This window comes from Mauremys reevesii, linkage group 6 (assembly GCF_016161935.1).
Source record: "Mauremys reevesii isolate NIE-2019 linkage group 6, ASM1616193v1, whole genome shotgun sequence".
Classification (NCBI taxonomy): domain Eukaryota; kingdom Metazoa; phylum Chordata; order Testudines; family Geoemydidae; genus Mauremys; species Mauremys reevesii.
Window position 1 is genome coordinate 125,406,242 of NC_052628.1, and position 20,465 is coordinate 125,426,706.

Below are 20,465 nucleotides of genomic sequence, written 5' to 3' on the forward strand. Positions count from 1 at the left end.
GGGTCTAGAATGTTGTGGTGTTGCTAAGCAGTGCAAGTTGATGACATAAACCAAGCTGTTGCATCATCAATGATATCTTTAAAATAAATGAGCTCCCAGGGACGGAATAATTTTATGCTCTGATCCAGCAAAGAACGTAAGCATATGCTTAGCTTTTAGCAGGGGAGCAGTGCCACTGAACTCAATCCCTACCTCCAGTAAGTCAGATACTCTGGATCGCAACAAGAAACAAGAAGAGAAGAAGAAGAAGAAGAAGAAGAAGAAGAAGAAGAAGGAAACGGAACCAGCCAGAGCTCTGGGTAATTAATGCTGAGTAGCTGTAAAAGGATTTAGTGAGAAGTTCTTGAGGAGCCATTTATTCTTCAAGGAGCCATCCTGTGATCTCTCTTCACGGGTGTAAATGAAGGTGATCTGGCACCCCATTCATGGCAGCATTGTTCTATTTATCAGCAAGCTTATCTGCTGTTTGCCTGTCCTATGGCCACAAGACCAACTCTCTCAGTTCCATCCAGCTTCTACTTTGTGATGGTAAGCAGGCAGTTCTACGCCTGACAGCGGCAGGGAACCATCACCAGATGCAATAGGGTATCTTCAAGTATGCTAAATGCTACTTGGACACTTAGTTTATTCAAACATACTGACGGCCTTTCTTCTTGGAGGCCACCTATGCAATAATGGTGGGAGGTTTCAAACTATAGGTTTGAGTTATCCACAGGAAAATACTTTTGAACGGATGGGGTTTTTTTTAACTTGTGGGATAAAAACCTTGGATAACTTTAAAAGGACCAAGTAGAATTTTACCAAATTTCCCAGACCCACTCCCTTTTAGGCTGAGAACATGCTGGAGAAATTACAGGCAAAGGGTGATTATTCTGAAATAGCATAAGCACCTGAAAATGGAGGCATGTGGCTCTTTAACTAGTATTACTGGTAGTAGTAAACAACTACGGATGCAGCTCCCAAGTGTGTGCAGGCTGCTTCACAGACAGCGAAGGAAATAGGCCTTCACCCTGAAGAGCTCCCAGTCAAAGGCCTGATCCTACCATTACTACTAGTGTGGTTAATCCTCACTCACACAGAAGGTTGAGCCTCCTCTTAGGCCTGGTCTACACTAGGGTGGGGGGGGGTCGAACTAAGGTACGCGACTTCAGCTACGTGAATAGCGTAGCTGAAGTCGAACTACCTTAGTTCGAACTTCTTACCTGTCCAGACGCCGCGGGATCGAAGTCCGCGGCTCCCCCGTCGACTCCGCCACCGCCGTTCGCGGTGGTGGAATTCCGGAGTCGACGGGAGCGCGTTCGGAGTTCGAACTATCACGTCTAGAGGTCACTAGGAGTTTGGCTATCAAGGCCCATGACTAATGCCATTGAAGTCAATGAAACTACCTGCCTGGGTGAGGGGTCCTCACCTGCCTGTGGCTTTGCAGGGTCAGGCCTTAAGCAGCCCACATACCAACAAATCCCGGGTGTGGGGAAGGAAATTTTGGGTGGGATTTTGGAAAGCACTCGGAGTCGGGCTAGCTCTGCTCTCACTGAAGACAATGGCACAGCTCCCACTGGCCTAGCTCTGCTCCCACGAAAGGCGGTGGTAGAACTCCCACAATGAAAGCAGAGCTAGGCCCACACCCAGGGCTTTTGAAAACCCTACCTGCAATCTATGTATTTAGCCCCATGCTGCTCCTCTTTACTGTCTCTTAACGCTTTACCTGGGGTTTCCACTGCTCTGTTTTAACCACCCGCCTAATCTCATGTTTTGATTTAACCCAATAACGTCCCTCTTCCCTCCTCTGGGCCTCTGCCTTGTGACCCTTCAGAATGGACTCAGCAGGATGGGGTGAAGTGAGTGTGTTTGGACTAATGGGGTGACAAAATATTCAGAGCAGCAACCCCAGTTTTCTCAGGTGAGAGGAAGCGTCCAATCCTGGCCCATTAGCAATGCCTTCTGATTGGGCAATGGTGCCCGGAGACGATGGCCAGCCCTTTTGCTCTGGGGAGCACTTGGCAGCTTACTCAGCGTGGGATGCAGCATCGCCCTCACTATACAACTGGCATCGTCTGCACTGCCAGAATGGTTGCCACCAGAAGCTGGAATGCAAGGATTTACCATCACACCTGCAGCCCTCCCTTCCAGTCCTTAGTGATGTTTTGGCCAGAGCAGACAAGGAGATGGAGCAAGAGGACATCACTGTCCTGAGCAATGCCTGAGAGATGAACCAAAGGTCCCCATCTCCTTTATTCCTTCTAACTTTCCCTTTTTGCCTCCTGTCTAATGGAAGTCAGGCCACATTGGCAGGCTAAGAACCATGCTGAGCAGCCTGATCTTTATTAAAGACTATGGGCCATATCCTTACCCCCATTCCTGGTTCCCGTAGCCGGCTGGTCAGCTAGCAGCATCACAGAACAAAGCTGGAACCTCATGTAGACGTTGCAGGAAACATGCAGGCCTTGAAAGCTAGTAACATGCGCTAGTAACATGCGCTAGTAACATGCAGGCCTTGAAAGCTAGTAACACTCGGCCAGCTCTGATGGCTCGTAGAGAGGGCGGTTGGGCCACGGAGGAAAAGCCATTGAAAACAACTGGCTAACACTCTGTATGTAGGATAAGGAAGGGGCAATCTTGCACTGTCAGATAGAGAATAGGTTTTTTCTGTCTCTAATTTCCTGGTTCTGTGATGACTACCAGCCAACAGAGTACAGGGGCGTTAGTATTTTAAATCCTGCTAAAGAGCATTTCCTCTCCTGCAGGTTCTGTCCTTGCTTTGCTCTATTTCTGCCACCCTCACACATGATCCAAGGGCAACACAAGAGGGATCGGTGTGCAGCGTGCATTATGCTGTCCATCTCCAGACTTTTATGGCAATGGAATGAATTGTCATTTGTGCAGCTAGTGCATTCAAGTCCAGTATATGGGAAACACTTACATTACCAAAACGCACCATGACTCCATGGATTCTGCAGCCAACAACGAGTTTCAGAGGGACAATAGCACTTCATCACTGCTCAGAATTTAATAAAACGTGCCAAAATCCTTTACTTTGTGATGACCAAACTGCCTTTATAACGCCACCCAACACCAGAAGTCTTTTTAAAAGGCGAAGCCATGGAAAACTACAACATAGTCTGCTGTTGACGGATATTGAGGATTAGCATCTTCTATCATCATCTCCCACAGCAGGGAACATTACTGGTTTGGATCACTTTTTCCAGAGACACAAAAGAAACGTTTTGGTTTCTTCTCCTCAGACAGCAGGGAAGCATTTGTGGTTTGCTTTGCTGAATGCCAAGGCTTGGAAGATACATCATGGTATTATTTATTGAAAACACCAGATAGGGAGGGAGAGATCTCCTGCTTTACATATATGTTTGACTGTGTGAATAGCTTGTTGGGGTAAATTCTCATTTACACTAAAGACCCCCTGTTATGGGGTGTGGCTGGCCCATTGCGCCCCATGCTGGCTGAGCATGGCACCACAGACACCCCCTCCCTCAGTTTCCTCCTCCCCAGGATTTTCTGTCTCTCCCAGGGTTCACAGGGCACAGCCCTCTGGCGGGGTCACTCTGAGTTCAGTCCCCCTTTCAGGGTAACAAATCCAAACAAAAGAGTCCCAAATAAATAAAAAGGCTCCTCTGCACTCCTGGGCTTCTCTTCAATCTACCCTCTGGCCCTGTTCCCAGCCCTTTCTGGACTACCTTCGAGAGTCTTTCTGGGCCCCCGCTGGCTCCCCTGGAGTACTGTTTCAGCCCCTGCTAGGGTGACCAGACGTCCCGATAAAATTGGGACCGTCCTGATAGTCAGTTGTTTGTCCTGCATCCCGACGGATGTATGGCTGGGACGCCATTTGTCCCGATATTCTGGCTCTGGGCTTTTTTGTTTTGTTTTGCTTCGGCTGCGCTCCGGACCTGCCCCGCATGTGTTCCGATATTTTGTTCATGTAATCGGGTCACCCTAGCCCCTGCTGGGTTCTCTTCTTGGCATGCTTCCCTGCTCTGAGATACAGCACTGGACCCCAGGCCGGGTTCCCTGTAGTCCCCAACCCTCTGCAGGCTTAGGGCCTTCCACAAGAGCCTACCTGCTCCCTACTCTCCAAACAAAGCTTTATCAGCCCTCTTAATGGACACCTGGGCCTTATAACTATCGCCTGGCCCTCCTCAGTCCCATCCTCTCAGGCTGGGAAGCATTATAGCCCAGGTTTGGCTGGGGCAGTCACCCGGTGACACTCCCCTATACAGAACTCTGGCAGTAATCTTTACTTTTAATCAGTACTCATTACGGTCATCACCACATTACAGTAATTGTATTTTAAAATAGTTTTTATGCCTGTAAATAAGCAGCTTATATACATTCGCTTGTATATACGTTAGTCTTCCCTCTACCTGGTGCTTGCAGTCTTGAATCTCGGCCACAGCAGGAAATTTAAATCTAACATGCCCACTTTCAAAACACATCACTAAAGGTAGGGTGAACAAATTTCTTAAACTCAAAACAGGACGGCCAAGGACTCGCCCGAGCTGCCCCCCCTTTTGCCTTCTGCACAAGGCTTGCCAGACCTGTCCTCCCCACGCCACCTGCAGCTGACCCGCTGATCCCTGCGCTGCCCATGTCTGGGGCTGACCTCCCGAGTCCCATGCCGCCCGCGGCTGGGGCTGGGGTTAACACCCCCAAGCTCTGTGCTGCCTGGGGGGGCGAGGGGATCAGCTCTGAAGGCAGTGCTGCCCACCAGCAGCAAATTTCCCCTCTCAGCACTGCCTTCGGCTGAGCCAGGGGCAGCAGCCACTGATCTCCACTCTGCCTTGCAGCTGGGACAAATGCCCAGTTTTGATGAATAAGTAGGGATGGCCGGGACAGAGCTGAGAAAGGGGACTGTCCCAGCCAAACTAATTGACCCACCCTAACTAAATGACCTAAAGCATGGACTCTCAACCTGGGGATCACAGACAGGTCCAGGAAGATCAGGACCAACTCCCCTTTCTTTATGGCTAGATGTGGAGCTAGGATGGAGCGGGGTATGTCCCCAAAACATTTCTCTGCTGTATCCTGGGGATCACAGTATGGAAAATGTTGACTTAGAGGGAACTCAGGAAGAGATAACCCTGCTCTCTGAGATGGTCACAGAAGAAACATAAGGGTTAATTTGATGGTAATGATTCTAGTCTGTGTTAAACCATCTAGAAGAAAAACCGCCTACTCACTCATCACAGTTAGCTAATATGCCTGTACTGGAGACCATGACAGGGATCATTTTTGCAGTGACACATTCTTCCGGTGCTGGCACAAAACAAGCTTCCAGACAGTTCTAAAAATGGCCTGCAGGCAGAACCACTGTAACCCAAAACGCAGGGAGGATATTTCACTTCCTCACGGTGCATGCCAGTGGGTCTCCATAAATTACAAATCAAATACCTCCATAAAGTTGAGGTCATTGTGTACTTTTTCCTAAGGAGCTGGGGTCATAGAAATACCTATCTCTTGCTTTGTTTTATTTTGTCATGGGTGTTTGGGTTACTGTCACTTGTGGTCATTGCAGTCACCACGGAACCTTGCCTAACGGGCAGGGTGTTAATGGTAATTATTCCCTGACTCCTGAAATTCCCCCTACAGTTCCAATTAGTTACAATTATGTGTTGTCATGTCCTGCCACAAAGTGTGAAGTCCTCCTGGCTCTAACCCACCCTTTCCTTCTCTCTCCCCCAGCCAAATACTCTTAGAAGTTTCCTGCCTTCCTCCTGTGGAACCTGACTGGCTTGCAGGCTCCAGACCTGCCTGGTTATCCTCCCCTGAGAACCTATGCAAAGAGAAGGGGAAGACTAAGGAGAACAAACCCTTCATTGCCAGTGATCAGACAGTGCCTCCCCATCCTGAAACAGTGCCCTTTGGTCCAGTGATCTCAAAGCACTTCGCAAACGTCAATTGATCGATCCTCACAAAGCCCCTTGGAGGTAGGTAGGATTTCAGAGAGGGAGAAGCTGAAGAAAAAAAGTGCGGTTGTGAATTGCAATGGCTCACAGTGGTAGAGCCCGGAGTACAACCAGAATTCCAGACTCCCAGCCCTCTGCTCCAACCACCAGAGCATGCACTGGGTCTGTAACTGGAGTATACCATGACACAGTGCGGGGAACCTTTTCAAAAGCACCTAAGTGACTTAAGAGCGTAAGTCCTACCCGACTTTTGACACGACCTGGGCTTCTAGGCGCCTAATTCACTTTTGAAAATGGAACTCGGGTGTTTCCAATAATGTTACCCCCTGTATCTATAAACAGATGTATATTGCAAAACATTAAAACCAAAGAGGCCAATGAGGTTCATCAAAACAAGCCATTGCCATTATTAACTATTTATTACTGTAAAGCCAAGAGTTCAAGATTGGGGCCCTGTTAGGCTTTTTGCCGTACAAACAGACAGACAGACAAGGGGCCTTCCCCGAGCAGACGGAGTAGGAACACAATGTTGAAGCACAGGAATAGGGATAGGAAAATTTATTTAGCGACTTAGTATTTGCCCAAAAACATTTTCTCCATTTATTTACTACATGGCCACTCCTGTAAAATTCCTGGTTCAGTGTTATAAAGACAAAGACAACTCTAATTAGATACAATAGAAATAAATATCCAGGATCCTCAACAGTAATCTCATGTTAAGGTTCAGCACAGAGACAACACATCTTACCTGTTTAAAATGGACACGGCTAAATCACTGCCTGCTCAATTCCACCAGTGAAGTCTGGGCTCACCCCAGTTCAAGGAAAGCTGTGCTCTTACATGGATTACGACAAACCAGCGTAACTCTTATTTCAGTTTGAAAATGGCTTATTTTGGTTTAGGTTAAGTCAAAAAGGAAAAAGTTTAGTAAAGCAGCAACTTACATCAATTGGGTTTGACTTAAACAACTCTTTACTTCACATAGAATAGCTCCAGTACTTCATTCAATAGTCTGGCCACGTTAAGGCTATTTTGCCGGCTGAATTTATTGCCCCTTTTGTAACATATTTCTCCCACAAAGAGCAAGCCCAGTGCCTGTAGCTACATCTAATGGCAGCAGTACCAGCTCCCCTTGCTTTTCACAACACACTGTGCGTTGAAATGATCTCATGGCAGGCAGAGCCCTGTGAATGTTTTCTGTTCTATTGTGGCTTTTCCCAGAGGAATTTAAGAAAACCACAGCTTATAAAGTCTTTCTGAGATGACACAGCAGCTCTTCACCTCCCCTCCTGAAAAGGCTTCTTTAAGCAGAGGTTGTACATTTATGAAACCCAGGGCAAACATGGCATAGTCCTTTGCACACTCCGCACAGTTTTGATGGGCCAGCTGAATGGTTGTTCTTTGGAGCCAGAGTTTGCCTTGAAGCAGGGAATGTTTTTAACATTCTCAGTCCTGACTCTGAAGCTATGACTTCACTGCAAAGTTATCTCAGGCGCCTACCTGGGTGTTGGCCCCAACTGTCCTCCCAGCCACACACAAAAGCCTCTTACCTGCACTAAGTGGTGCTTTCAGCCCAGGCTAGCTGGCCCCACTAGGGGTGTAAACTAGAACCCAGGTTCAGTTTTCATTCAGGCTGATGGCCCGCCCAGTCTGCAGTGAGGACACAGGCTGAACCACTCAAGTGCTGATAGTCCTCCAGTGCCTTCCCAAAATTCCCCTTGTATGCCCAGCTGGGCAGGCAAGTTCTCCCACAATTCACTGGGAAAGAATTATAGAGCGTCTCAGGTTACTGCCGCGCAAACATACCGCCAGCAATGCCCCTGGGGAGCGCAGCACCAGCAAGGACACAATGATGCGGGCAGGGCTTTGCAGTGTTGCTGCTCACACCTGGGTACCACTCACCTGGGCTAACTCGGCAGTGAAACATGGAGCCTTTCTGAAATGTCTCGCATTTGATACATGCTCCTCCAAACAGCAACAAGAGCAAAGACCTGGAGCCAAACTCAGCTTTGGTGTAACTCCAGCTGTATTACACCGGGGAGGAACATTGCCTCTGGATTTTATTTCATCCATAGTCCCTGTTCCTAGCTGTGTTTTGGTAACGGCTGACTATTCCTGCCATTTGCTTCCATGCTCAAAGAAATCTGAAAAGCTTTGACAAAGGTCAGGTTGGCTTCCCGAAACAACAGGGTCTGAATGGCTTCACTACCACACCTGGTGCCACACCTGCTGACTTCTCGTACTACATTCGCAAAGCAGTGGGCAGCATTTTCACTCAGTTGTACGTTGTGTTTCTGCAAACACATCCAGAGAGAGAAAATCTTTCAATACTAAGGGCCTGTTTCTTGGTTTGAGGTTTCCAAATGGAAAAAAAAGTGCTTGTTTCTGAGGCCTAGGTAACAAGCTCATATTTATTATTTTGTACATTATCAATTGTGTCAGTTCATGGCCATGTTCTTAAAAACTGTTTTATGGTCTAACATCCTGGAATTATAGGTGCCCCTTCAAAGTTGATTCTTGGCTTTCTTCTGTTTGCATTAGATCATGTAGTCATCCAGATGCAATGGCAACATACTCTGATGCCACTTGCATTTTATTTGCAATACAGAATCATTCAGTTTTGAACAAGCTGTCCAAGTCTCATCTTTGTGCATAAAATAAACTAATTGCTACAAGCTTTCAATATTTGAGATGATTTGTAATGCTTTCTGGTTGTTCTCCTCATCCACAGTTATACATGCTCTATGAAACCAGCACCAAACATGCTTTAACCATCTCATCTTTACTACACAGCAACCAAACTCTTCAAGGAAAGAGAACGTACAACAAAACAAAGGGAGATGTTTTGGGGGGTGCTTTCCTGTCGCAAGAAGCTCGAATTTCCTCCTTGTTCCTGCAGAGGTCACAGAAACAACCTTCAGTGCATTCTTATTATGAGGCAGTGTGGGCTAGTGGAGGGAGTACAGGCCTAGGACTCAGGGGACCTTAGTTATAATCCTAGCTCTCCCACTAGCTTCCTAGGTGACGTCAGCTCTCTGTGCCTCAGTTTCCCCATCTGTAAAATGTGGCTAATGTGTAAAGTGCTTTGAGCTCTGTGAATGAAAATGTTAGAGGAGCTAGGTGTTAGTATGATAGTACCACAAAGAAAGGGCAGCTTCACTTCTCTGCTTTTCTTTATGGGGTTCTACAGATTTGCTAATCTGATCATCAAACTGGCCCAAATGTAGGGTTGACACACGGAACCCTTTCAGAAGCACCCTGTTAAGATTCAGTTCTGCTTCTAATGTCATTTGATTTTTCCCCCAGTCTCACTTCAGTTTTTAGTACTAGGGAGTGTTACCTAAAAAAAAAAAAAAAAATCTTTCTCCTACCTCTATAATATATAGGAGTCCATTTACTGTTTCCTTTTATGGGAAGCCACAATCCTGTGTGATTAAATTCTTCTAGACTGCACGTGACATTGATCTTGCGAAAGAAGCACCGACAGTAAAATATACCAAACTGCAAGCCTGCCTCAGTGCTGGGTGACTGCCGTGCTCATGCCAAAGATCAGGCCGGGCGCCTGACAGGAGGGTCTACACTCTCTAACATGGCCCCTTCGTTGCCCACTGTGTCCTCTCACTCTCTCAGAACTGGGGGAGTCCTAGCAGTAGACATACTCTTCGCTGCCAGAGAGAAGCCCCCGTTTGAATCCCAGGCACTACGAGGAGTGTACTACACGATCAGCTCAACAGGAGTTCAGAGCGAGCCAGCTATTCTCCAGCCCTTAGCTAGCAACAGCAGTTATGGTCAGAAAGTGACTATGCAAAATTGATACCTTCTTATTCAACCCTGTATGTGTTCAGAGTCTCATCTGCCTCTAAAACTGACAAAAAAACATGTTTCTACTAATCCCCATAGCAGCACAGAACCAATCAGCTCAGAGAGGGAACTTGAGTTCTTTCCTCTCTCACGTATCGCCAACAGAACTGTTCACTAAATTCTAATGGCAGAATCCTTCTTACTGGTGGCGAAATGCCAGCTAGACACAACCGAGCCCAACTCAGAGACCAGGCTGAATTTGCAGTACTGACAGTTACAGGCTTGCCAATCCCAGTGTTCAAAAATCTTGAAACAGGGGCCCCCCACATCATGAGATTGGTTTAAAAATAATGAAAATCAGAAAATTAAAAAAAACACATTGAGTTTTTTAGATCTACCTTCTGTCTTTTTAATCTTTGGGGTACACTTGGGTTATTATTTATAGCTTATCTCCACAATCAGGAGAGCTAGAGACTTACTTTTTTAAAAAAATGAAAGCGGAGAGTCTAATGTATTCACATGACTCCTGGCTTTAAAGAATGCACCAAGTGTCATAAGATTTGCATTAAAATCGCGAGAGTTAGCAACACTGTATAGGGAGAAAAAACAACCTTTCATCTGAGAGCCCAACAAATGTGAGCAAGAGTCAAAGAACTACCACGAATATTGAATCCCATGATGCTGTTTCACAGTGGTGTGCCTTTAATAACAGACTACAGTATCTCAGCTGGGCTCAGCGTGTTTCACCTTCAAATGAAATACAGTGTGAGGGACACCTTGTACTCTTTTGAGGTAATCTGTATTTGGGCTGGGTGGTGTGAATCCCAGCTCATGTAGACATACCTGCCTCAGCCCTGCTCAAGCTAGCCCCTAAAACTAGCAGTGTGTCTGATGCAGCACAGGCAGCCAATTGGGCTAGTCACCCCAATTCTGGTACAATTCTGCCTGACCCCCAGATATGCGCTCAGGTGACTAACCCAAGCTGCCGCAGACACTGCTAGTTTTTGGTGCTAGTGTGGATACATCTAGGAGGACTAGGAATCACGCCTCCCACCTCAAATGCAGACATCCCTTAGTCTCTTATTTTTTACAGTATTCCTGCCAATGGGCCAAATCCATTCCTGGTGTCATTTCACGATTATCCAATTTGCACTCACAATCATGGTAATTGCACACACAAATTAGGCATGTGAATTCCCCCCCCCCTTTGTGCAATTGTGTCTGCTCTTATTCTCTTACCCATATTCAACACCATAGCCACAGCATGCAAGAAAAATAAGCAGCAGAAACATGAAGAGAGGAACTAAAAAGAGCCAAGCAAGAGGAGGAGGGGAAAAACCCCTCCGTAACTGTGCTGTGGAATTTCTCTTTTCCTACTGGATATCCCACACAACACACCCTAAGTCAATCAACTGGCGGATGATGTGTTTTGTAGATGGATCAGCGGCGATGCATGTCTGACACACAGATGTTTCAACTTGGATTTGTTAGCTATCCAGAAATCAGACTGAATTCTGATGCTGATCATTCACAGATGTTGCACACAGGAGGAGACCGGTGCATCCACTGCAAATAAACGTACTCCTTTGCTTTTGGGCAGCCTCAGCAGCAGCAATGTCCCATGGAAAGTGCAGCACTCCCAGGGGTAGGTTGGCAGGGATTTTGCAATTGCTGCTGTTGTGGCTGTCACGCCTCTAAACACAAAGCCCTTGAAGCCGTTTCTGAAGCATGGAAAGCTTTGGTTTAGTTTTTAAAATGTACCTTTGAATATTGCCTGGGCTCAAAGAGGCTTTTGAAATCTAAGACACAGCCAAGTCGTCCCTCCTCAGGCGCTGAGCATCAAGCAGGGCGATGGGGTGTGAGTGGCCACTGTTAAGAGCTGGCTGCAGAAGGGAGTGGGAAGTTGCTTGCAGCCACTGCCAAACGCCCCTGGTCAGCCGCACCAAAGAATTAAAGCAGGACAATTTTTTTTGCTTCTGATGCCACATGTGTCCATCGGTGCTGGAACTAGGGGTGCTGCCTCACCCTCTGGCTTGAAATGGTTTCCATCGAATGCAGGGTTTACAGTTTGGTTCAATGGCTCTCAGCACCCCCACTATACACATTGTTCCAGCTCCCCGGCCTGTGTCACTCTCTCCGTCGGAAGGCAGGACCCCCAAAATCACAAGACTGCTTGAAAAACAATGAGATTTTAAGAAAGGAGAGGTTCATTTTATTCACCGTCTGGTACTGGAGCTTTTAGGGGTCAGGTTTCCAAGCTCTTCCTCTGCACCAGCAGGGGCTAGGAACTTCCTTTGCTTTTTTAAAACCAAACCCCAAGATTCTCACAGGATCACATGGCTCCAGGAGCTGGGGCTTGGATGAAAGAAGCAAATATTGTGAGACTTGTAATAAAATCATGAGAGTGGGCAACACTGCGGCATCTTAAGAGCTAGCCTCAGGAAGCTACATGCACGGCCTAGCAACAGCTTTATTGAACCTATTAACTTATGAGCAATGCTAACATATCTGGTGTCCTATCTCTGTATGTGCACACACAGTTCTCTCTCATACAGCTCTCCCTGCAACCCCCTTTAGTACTTCTGAAACTTTAAGAACAGAACAAAGTGCTTTAAAAAACCCCTAACATTGATTACGAGCCCAAATACTGTACAACTCTTTGCACTTAACACTGCGTTAAGGGTACAGGACACTTTCCTGAAGAGCCTCTAAGGAAGACACTGTTCATACCACCTACAAGAGGGCAAAGGGAAATGGGACGTTGGCTAGTCTGCAAGGCATTCAAGCAGATGGGGTGTTTAAAGCAGCAGTACTGTCAGTTCTAATGAAGGGGTTGGAGAGACAAGGTGGGTGAGGTAATATCTTTTACTGGACTAACTTCTGTTGGTGAGAGAGACGAGCTTTCGAGCCACACAGAGCTCTTCTTCAGGGCTGGGAGATGAAGGTGTTGGCAGTCAGGCTGTACTTTTGGTGAACCTATCCCTGGAGTGCGGGTTTGGGGAGGATTTCTTGATAGCCACACAAGCTGCCTAGCCAGGTTGTTTCAGCCTTGCTCCAGTTAGGCATTGGAGCATTGAGGCACCAGGTCCATAGTTGGAGCAGCCTTGGGGGCAGTGTGGCTGGATCACTGCAGACTATGGTCAGTTGATTTAAGTCACCTCAATCTCAGCAATGGCTTGAAATTCCAGTGGCAGGTGGAGAGGCAACTCAGAATATGGGTATTATTGGGTAGCAGGGAAAAGACAGCTCCAGCAGCTGTTTCTCCACATGGCTGCATGCACAGCTCTTCGGTCAAGCTTCATATGGAGCCAGAGCACCCAAACATGCAGGAGGGCCTGGGGGAGAGGAAACCACGGAGAGTTTCCGCTGACAAGATTTCCTGAAAATCCTTTCACGGGTGGGGTTTGCCCCCTAGCCCCTACGGAACAGGCACCTGTTCCACCACCAGCTGTATCTTTCAGAAACGCTCCTGCATAACCTAGAGGATGAAGAGCGACACTGGGTTAATATGGGTCATGCGTACACGCTGGCTGTGGAAGCGTGTCCTGTGACTCAGATATCCACAGCATCTCTAGTCCCCATAGCTTGTAATGACACCCTGGACAGGCTCTCTGGAGAGACTGAACCCGGGAACATGATGAGTCTACTGCTTGATCCAAAAATCCAGATCCATGAGCTTAAAGGCAGAAGTGGACTCAAACCTCTCACTGAGTGTAGCCACTAGAGGGAGCCAAAGACCCACACTGGTTTAACATGGGTTACATTCAATGTACCTGTACAGAGGGTTTGACCGACTGCTTAAAGATAGATTTAGGCCCACCCGAGTCAATCCAGGGTCTGATTTCAATGGATTTTGGATCTGGCCCATAGTCTCTGGCTTCATACATCCATACCACGAAGGGGATAGAGGAGTGAAAAGGAAGACGGGAGGACGATTTTCTTCTGTTGTGATTTATGTGGTGACCGTATGGAAGTGAGGCCAAATCCCGAAAACGACTAAGCAATTGCAGCTCCAGGTCTGGCCTGGAGGAAAACCCTAAAAGCATTGATGGAAATGGGAAGGAACAGTTCAGCAGGAATGCCGAGTCACAAAGGTCTAATCAAAGCATCTGCAGCAGTTTAAACAGGAACAGCAACGCTTGCTGGCCTCCTTTAATTGTAATGACTGCTCTTAAGGTTTCCATCTGTCTGGGTTGCTCCCAGGAGCTGTCAGTAATAGTAGCTCTTAACAAGCAGCTTCTGTGAGCTCCATCTTTCATCAGGAGGCAGCAAGTGACTTTAGGGAGCTTTCTGGAAACCCTCAAGAGCATTACCTAGGCTAAGGTCAGCCATTCAGCTCAGTACCTGGCTTGTGCACTTAATACACGAGTCCCCTGGGTCCTGATGTCAGTCTAAATCTGTTGACCTCTAATAACAAATGCTAATAAATGTCCACTACTGAGCAGAATGCAGCACAGACACCGCTTCCTGTTATGCATTTAAATGAACAGGAAGCCTTCAGGTTAATTGGTGCATGATCAGAGATTTTGTTAGCTGTTGTAACTGTACATGTTCCAGTCTGGAAGCAGAAACGAAGTTCTACAGCTGCAGGGGCCTAAAGGGGCATGTCTTCGGTTTCAGAAATTGTTTCTAGGAATAACCAGTCGATAGAGCAGGAACAGATTGGAGGGAAAATCCCCTTCTCTTTTTTAAAAATTTACTTCGTGCATTCAGCAGCAGTTTGTTTGTAGTCAGGCCCCAAACGTGTAATCAGATGGGCCCAGCTGCATCCTTGCCCCTACACAGAGCTCCAGGGGATGTGTTTGCAGGATCTGGGCCTTTGTCAATTTCTCCTGTTCGTTTGATAGGTTTTTCCATGGAGCAACAGGGACGAGAGGAAGGCTGGAAAGAGAAAAGCCATCCGTCGCTCTGTGGTGAGCAGAGCATTCACGCTGAGGTCCTTCTGGCCGTATGCTGGCATGTCCGGGTTAAAGAAACAATTTCCAAGGTGAGAAGAGTCCAGTTCCCTCAGGCACTAGGGACCTGAATCTCATGTATGCAAAGGCCCCTTGACACTGCTTATAGGCTCATGTTAAGGCTCCTTTTGAGCTGCCAGAACAGAGCAAAGGGGCCTTAGTGCGACTGAGAATCCAGGCCTAGATTTCTACGGCCTATTCTCCTCTCACATTACCAGGGGCGGCTCCAGGCCCCAGCACGCCAAGCGCATGCTTGGGGAGGCATGCCGCAGGGAGCGCTCTGCCGGTCGCCGGGAGGGCGGCAGGCGGCTCCAGTGGACCTCCCGCAGACGTGCCTGCGGAGGGTCCGCTGGTCCCGTGGCTTTGGTGGAGCATCTGCAGGCGTGCCTGCGGGAGGTCCACCGGAGCCGCGGGACCAGCGACCTGCAGAGCGCCCCCCCCCCCCCGCGGCGTGCCGCCCTGCTTGGGGCGGCGAAATGGCTAGAGCCGCCCCTGCACATTACACCAGTCTCCCTCTGACTTCAGCGGAGTTACTGTACTCCTGATTTATGGAGGTGTGACAGAGAGGGGAAGCAAGTCCCTAGTGCTTTGGAGGATCTCTCTACAATGTACTTATTGTTGGCACTGATTAGAGGAAGCTATTCTGTTTCACTTGCTACTCTCACTAGTCTCAGTAGCTGTTGCTATTTATTCCCCCTTAGCTTCAGGACATTTGTGACACGTTTTTCCTAATTCCTGAGAATAATGGGCCACATCCTCAGCTGGTGTAAATCAGTGTCACGCTGTTGACTTCAAGGGACCTAAGCCAGTTTACAGCAGCTGAGGATCCGCTCCAGCATTTCGAACACAGGTGCCCCTGAAAGCCTGTTAGTCTCCAGACATGGGTGTTTATTGTGATGAATTTTGTCTTTTTGGCCGAAACCCCCCTTTGTAATTCCATTCCCAGATCCCCATTCCTGCACCGGGAAGGCCCCCTGACAGTCTGGCCTGTTATATCACAGAGAAGGCAACAAGATAGAGACGCCAGCAAAGGAAGCTCAGATCTCGGTGAACAAAGAAAGCAATTAAAACAAGATGCACCACTGCATGGATACGCTCCCGGATTCCAGACACACATTCCAATAGCCGCTCAGTTTTAAGGGCTCTCTCCTGACTCTCTTAGCTGTCATTTGCTAACTGTGATGCATGAACTCTCCCAGGACGTCATTTTTGTTATATAAAGCCCTAAATGGCCTGGGACCTCCCAACGTATGAGCCTGTGAGTTGAATGACCATTGAGAGGGCTCAGCTCCTGGCAGGATTTGGCCCAAAGACATGGCATACTGCCATAGCTAAGGTCAGAGGGGCACCTCAGCTGAGGTGCTATGGGATAAATAGAGGGCAGCCAGCAGGGCTTTTCCATTAGGGCCTGTGGACTTTTGAACTTGATTCCTTCCCATGTGCATAACTGCCCGAGTTTAGCAGCCTTCGGGGTGCACAGCAGGGCTCCTCTGTCCATGAAGAGCTGTTCACAAGCTTAAAGTTAGGCACATGCGTAGGTATCTTGTTGAACTGGGGCTGAAAAGAAGAGTTAAGCCAAAGACAAAGACATTTTCATTGCACTAAAAACTGATGGTTGAGGACTGCCTAGTAGAGTTGCCTCATTCCTGGGTTATGGTTATGAGCAAGCGGTTTTGTTTAAATGGGGAAAGCAAGGGACACATACCACAAAGCTTCACTCCCCTCTGCAGCACATCCACTCCTGCTATGTGGAGTTTATCACAAAAGAGGAACATTTTTTGCAGGAGCCATGTGTTAAGTTACTGGCAGGATATCACTGCTTTGATCATGCATGCTCTTAGCCTTCTAAAAGTTAGCTCCCTACCCTCCAGTCCAGTCCCCATTCCAGTTACCCTTCCTTGCATTTTCATATATTCATACTCCTAACATCCTTCCTAGAGTGGTGAGTCCCAAGACTGCACATGCTTCTTCTCCAAGACTGGTTTGAGAGCTGGGCCATTTCCAAGAATACCTGCCGCATCCAAACCAGGTGCTAGGAAGAGCTGGAGAAACTGTCTGTAGTGTTCACCATTCCCCATGTTGTCAGGAATAGGGGCAGTCACAGACGAGCATACACAGATTTCATACACCCTGGCCAATTTGGATTGTCACCAAAACAGGGGATTTCTCAGACGCCGTCTACAGCTTTGTCTCACTACAGACTTTCAGAAAGTGCATGTGCAGTTTCAGACATCCTCTCTACAGTGCTTTGAAGGGGGCTCAGATTCAGCCCGGAGTCCAGGCCAATTCCTTCCAGCATCATCCCTGGAAAAAGCCCCTTATCCTTACAGAGGGCAGCACTGGGAACTGGCTACAGTCTCCCCTCAACTGGATCTGAGGGGGCAATAGGGACCCAGCACAGACCCAGAAAAGCAGGTGGTGCTGGCCATGCAGGGCCACAGGCAGTGTGGCCAAGGGATGTGTTGACTCAGCTCTTACGCTCATGCATAGGTCCCACCAGCACTACTACAGAAGGGGGTAATGTATATGCAAAGCAAACGGGACTTCAGCACATGCTTTGCTGAATTAGGGCCTTAGGTCTTGATCCAAAGCCCACTGAGTCAGTCATGGTCTTTCCACTGACTTCAGTAGACTTGGGTCAGGCCCTCAGTGCACACCCTGAGCCACCGCCCCCAGCAAAAGGAGCTTAAACCTCAGCAGGGGGGTCCAGGAAGGCAATAGCACATGCCCTCCTATGAGGTGAATCCTGCAGGGCACATGTTGGCACTAGCAGGCCGCCATAACTGCCACCTCTAGGAGGCAGCGTGGGTGAATCTAGCCCGAAATGCCTCAGAGAGAAAAAAAATCACATCAATACCTTATTTCCCTTTTGTCATAAGAGAAGAGTTCTAACTCTCTCCTCCCAGAGAGCTATTTCAAGGGCTACTTTGTAAAGAAAGCTCCATGGTTGTAATTCTCCCTGGAGCCACTTGCATGCACAGCTTTCACGCTAATGTGCCATGACAAGCTTTTCCCTTTCCCTTGAGGCAATGAAGGGTGAAGGTGTATAACTGGAGGTTAGAAGGTCATTGGCTCACAGAGCTTGTAATATGTCCTATGCTTCACATTGCTCTGAGCGCTGCTAAACAAAAATGCCAGGCCTTTGGGGGCATTCTAGTTCAACATTAGGTTCCCCCCGACCAAAAAAATATAAATGGATTGATATTTTCTTCATTCTTGGGACTGGATTCTTCTCCCTCTTACACTGGGTGCAAATCAGCAGTGAAGCAGTTAAAACCAGTAGAATTCTACTAGTGTACAACCAGCATGAATGAGATCAGAAACAGTCCTAAGTGTTTTAGAAATAGGCCGTTCGAGTCTGAAAACTGCAGCTTGTATGGCAGCCACTTACTTTTAAAAGGACCAAAATGATTATTTGAACTGTTTTCATTAACACTATCCATGGAAAGAAGAACTCTTATGGCACAGTGTTATACATGGACTAAAACAATGATTAACTAGTAAAGCCTCATGAAATGTCACCCCCTCAGCCTTCCCACTAACCCCACCCGCAGTGTCTGCGAAGAATTCTCAGCAAGGTGTTCTTTTCCCCACATCACAGAGCTACAACGCTTTAAAAATACATAGCCCTCAATTCAAGAAAGCACCTAGTCCGTGCATAACTTTAAGCATGTGCTTACATCCTATTGAAGTCACTGGGATTAAAACACAGGCATAAGTGTTGCCCTGAATAAGAATAGATTTAAGGACACATTTATGTGCTTTCCTGAACTGAGGCCACAGTTTGTACTGTTTTGGGGGAGCATAGATCTGCAGTATTGCCAACCCCAAGCACTCAAAAGTCACGAGAGTCAGGCCCTTAAGTAAATCATGGGATTTTAAATAATGTATTTTGGGTTCTTTATTCACCTTCCAGTTTAGGGTACACACTTTCAAGGCGCTCTCTGCAAAACTAGAAATGTATGTATTTTTTAAAAAAGAAACCACAAAAGGAACAGATCCAGACATAATCACATGACTCCAAAATCTGGGGCTTTAAGCAAAAAACACTGGATGCCCAAAGACTCAATAAAATCACAAAAGTGGCAACACTGCAACTGCTGTGGCACCTCCTTTTCATGAGTACTCAGAAGTTTATATTGAGCATCTGCAAGGGAGAGGTAGCCTCTCAGTCTTCCCTCCAGCCGCTGAAGTTATAGTTCACTCTCCTGCACTGCAGGAATAGCAGTTCCTTTCCATGCCTGGGCCAGAAATTTCAAGAGGGCTTCGTTCTCACTTAGGCACCAGAATAAGTGACCAGACTCTCCAAAGAGCTACGCACGTTGACACTGACTGCTTTTGAAAATCTGCCCATTGTTTTGGTTGTCTGTGTAGGAGCTGGGCTCTTTTGAAAATTCTGGCTTAGAGTTGTCAAACAGCACACTGGGCTGTGTGATGTCCACATGTGACTGCACCGAGAGCCTCACATGTACACGTGGAGGCAGGATCTGGGCATTCACATTTTACTTTCCTCTGGGCCTCACCAAGCAAAAATAGTAATAATATAACATGTCAGGGCTGAGGAGACCCCATGACATTATGTCAAAATATAAAGCCCATATTAAAGCCCTTCATGGCAAAAATCAAATTACAAGAAGGCCTCAGAGCAGAGGTGGGCAAACTACAGCCCACAGGCCACATCCGGCCCGCGGGACCGTCCTGCCAGGCCTTTGAGCTCCTGGCTGGGGATGCTAGCCCCCGGCCCCTCCCCTGCTGTCCCCGCTCCCCCGCAGCCTCAGCTTACTGTGCCGCCAGCACTCTGGGTGGCGGGGTTGGGAGCTCCTGCTGGGCAGCGCGGCTGTGAGAGCCACCAGGGTGTAGTGTATTAAATTGCTCTTCATAGGAACATGCTACTTAGGGCAGGTCTACACTAAGGGTGGGGGTCGAACTAGGGTACGCAAGTTCAGCTACGTGAATAGCATAGCTGAACTCGAAGTACCCTAGTTGGAACTACTTACCCGTCCAGACGCCGCGGGATTGAAGTCCGCGGCTCCAAGGTCGACTCCGCCACCGACGTTTGCAGTGGAGGAGTACCGGAGTCGACCGGAGCGTGCGGGGAGTTCGAACTATCGCGTCCAGATTAGACACGATAGTTCGAACTCTGAGAAGTCGAACTCACCGCGTCGACCCGGCAGGTAAGTGTAGACTAGCCCTTATAGAGCACTAGGACTGGCAGCACATTCCTGCGGGGAGCAATTTAATACACTACACCCGGGTAGGGAAGGCTGTGCCTCCTCAAACAGCCTGGCTCCCGCTCTGTATCTGCCCCCTCCCAACCCCCCTCAGAATCCCCAACCCGTCCAACCCCCACTGCTCTTTGTCTCTTGACTGTCCCCTCCTGGGACCCTCGCCCCTAACCATCCCCTTGGGGCCCCACCCCCTATCCACCCCCCCGCGCCCAGCCCCCACTGCCCTGACCCCTATCCACACCCCCGCCCTCTGACAGCCTCCCCGGGACTCCCACACCTATCCACCCCCCATTTCCCATCCACTGACTGCCCTCTGAGAACCTATGCCCCTTATCCAACCCCCCTGCTCCCCGCCCCCTTACCATGCTGCTCAGAGAACCAAGACTAACAGCCATAAGTAGTAAACCATAAGTAGCACGTTCGTACGGGGAGCAATTTAATACACTACACCCAGCCCTCCATACAGTTTTGCAACCCCGATGTGGCTCTCAGGCCAAAAAGTTTGCTCACCCCTGCCTCAGAGTGAAATTCCCATAGAAATGACTGACTGTGCTAAACAGAGTCAC

The 20,465-nt window shown here is 48.1% G+C and overlaps 1 long non-coding RNA gene across 1 annotated transcript; it reads left to right on the top strand.

Moving 5' to 3' along the window:
- Nucleotides 1–62: 62 nt before the first annotated feature.
- LOC120407663 lies at nucleotides 63–17,640 on the top strand. The gene is made up of 4 exons (XR_005600168.1): nucleotides 63–299; nucleotides 5,692–5,936; nucleotides 14,564–14,703; nucleotides 15,618–17,640. It is a non-coding gene; the product is annotated as an uncharacterized LOC120407663 (long non-coding RNA).
- The last annotated feature ends 2,825 nt before the right edge of the window (nucleotides 17,641–20,465 follow it).